Source organism: Nycticebus coucang, chromosome 20, assembly GCF_027406575.1.
Source record: "Nycticebus coucang isolate mNycCou1 chromosome 20, mNycCou1.pri, whole genome shotgun sequence".
NCBI classification, from domain to species: domain Eukaryota; kingdom Metazoa; phylum Chordata; class Mammalia; order Primates; family Lorisidae; genus Nycticebus; species Nycticebus coucang.
In genome coordinates this window covers 27,870,085-27,872,426 of record NC_069799.1, presented here as the reverse complement: position 1 = coordinate 27,872,426, position 2,342 = coordinate 27,870,085, and the positions used below count along the sequence as shown (strand labels likewise).

Below are 2,342 nucleotides of genomic sequence, written 5' to 3'. Positions count from 1 at the left end.
CACAGTAGCAGAATGAAGAGAAAAAGGAAACCACATGATCATCCCCCAGTCCCAGTCTATCTATATTTGAGGCATTGTCGTGGTTCCCCCCAAATCATCAAATTGCCCACTAGTGATGAACTTGGTATTGCAGACACAGAAAAATCCAGGTCAGAGAGTCATAGCACTCACTGAAATAATTCAGTGGTGTCCAGGGACAAGGTGAATACCAAGGAGGTGGGTAGATTTGTGTGCCAGCACCAGAGTATCAGCCCTACCAATATCCTTCAATTTCGATCATCCGATGACCCTCTACTTAAACCTCCAGAAAACTTAACCCCTATTTTCTTCCTGAGCTTTTGGCCTTTATTCTTATAAAGGAATAAAAGGATGAGTAAAGTCCACTAAGAAGAGAAATTCACGAAACTCTCCCATACCTGCATGTTTCCTTCCATCTGCCCCCATGTGTTTTATAGTTTATCTTATTAGTATACCCTGTATGCCTAGGTCTTGCTTTTCTCTGATTTACCTTAGATTTTATTGTCCATTGTTACCTTTCTATGTGTGGGTGTACATAATCATATTTGCATACATGTATATATATTCATACATATATGAATATATTTAAAAGTACTAACTTGATTTTCTGCTGTACCTGCTTGTAAATGTAGTTTCTCCGCAGTTCATCTTTCCCTACTCCCCTCTCGCAGGCCACCATTGTGTATTAGAGGCAGTAGTGCCCACGGCAGCTTTGGCCTTTGTAGCAGCTGCAGCAGCACCAGGCTCTACAGAGGCAACCCCCAGTGGCTTAAGCAGCTTGGTTACAGCAATGTTGTTGCTGGAGGCTATGAGAAGCGTATCTCACAGCCTCCAGCAACAGAATTGCTGTAACCAACAAACAACCTTTGAATTACGCACATTCCAGGATTGCAACAAAGCCCCACAACATGACCAGGATGAGTTTCTTGAGCAGCGAGGTGTTGGCGAGGGACTTGATTGCCCCCCTTCGACCAGTCAGGTTTGGGGACTGAAGAAAGCCTAGATCTCTTAGATTATTACCTGGAGGTGGCCCAGAACTTCAAACCTCATGGGTTCTCCAGTGACAAGGCTGAGGTGGGCTCCTCTGAATGGCTGGCTGTGGATGGGTTGGTCAGTGCCTCCAACAATGGCAAGGAGGATGTCTTCTCTGAGACAGATTGCATGTTGGAGAAAATGAATCTGAAGGAGATTGACTTTGATGCCCTGTTGGGTATGGATGACCTGGAAATCATGCCAGATGAGCTTTTGTTCATGTTGGATGACACGTGTGATCTCTTTGCCCCCTTAGTCCAGGAGACTCATAAGGAGCACCCCCAGACAGTGAACCCAATTGGCCATCACCCAGAAAGTTCAACAAAAATGATCAGGTTTCCCCCTTCACCCTCCTGCAATCTCTTTCTCTATCCGCAGGGGTCCTGTCCTCTACTCCAGATTATTCCTTTAGTTTAGAGCTGGGCAGTGAAGTGGATATCTCTGAAGGAGATGGAAAGCCAGACTCTACTGCTTACATTACCATGATTCCTTAGTGTGTAAAAGAGGAAGACAACTCCTCAGAAAATGACAGTGGCATCTGTATGAGCCCGGAGTCATATCTGGACTCTCCCCAGCATACCTCCTCCAGGGCTCTCCAAATAGGAGCCTACCATCTCCAGGTGTCTTCTGTGGTTCTGTTCACCCCAAACCTTATGACCCTCCTGGAGAGAACATAATAGCAGCAAAAGTAAAGGGTGAGAAGCTGGATAAGAAGCTGAAAAGAACTAGGTACCACCAGAAGAAGAGAGCAGAGCAAGAAGCCCTTGCTGGTGAATGCAAAGAGCTCGAAAAGAAGAATGAGGCTCTGAAAGAGAAGGCAGATTCCTTGGCCAAGGAGATCCAGTACCTGAAAGATTGATTGAAGAGGTCCACAAAGCAAGGGGGAAGAAAAGGGTCCCCTAGTTAGGGCATTCAGGAGTGTTGTGTGCTTGTACATAGCGAGCAGTGCTGAAGCTGTGTGTTACAGTAAATTATTTTGTAGTGGAAAAAATGATAAAATAAAATTACTAACTTATTTTAGGGTATGTTTCAGAGGAGACAAGAAAGTTTCTGTCTATGAATTAAAGCATACAGAAAATAATAAATATTGCTTTTCTATAAGGTCTGTGTTGTCCTCTTGAATTATTTACTAGTACATGAAGGAAGCCTGAAAGAAGTTTGCTGTACTACTATGGTCAACAGGTTATGAGTGTGCTAAAACCGTATAATACTTGGGTTACCACCCCAAAACAGCATGGCCCAACAGAAAGCCTTGAGCCCTGTACACATGTTTTCAAATTCCAATTTTTGCT

The 2,342-nt window shown here is 44.1% G+C and overlaps 1 pseudogene; it reads left to right on the top strand.

The window, feature by feature from the left end:
- The first annotated feature begins 926 nt into the window (after positions 1-926).
- On the top strand, positions 927-1,953 carry LOC128572739 (cyclic AMP-dependent transcription factor ATF-4-like; annotated as a pseudogene).
- Positions 1,954-2,342: the final 389 nt, after the last annotated feature.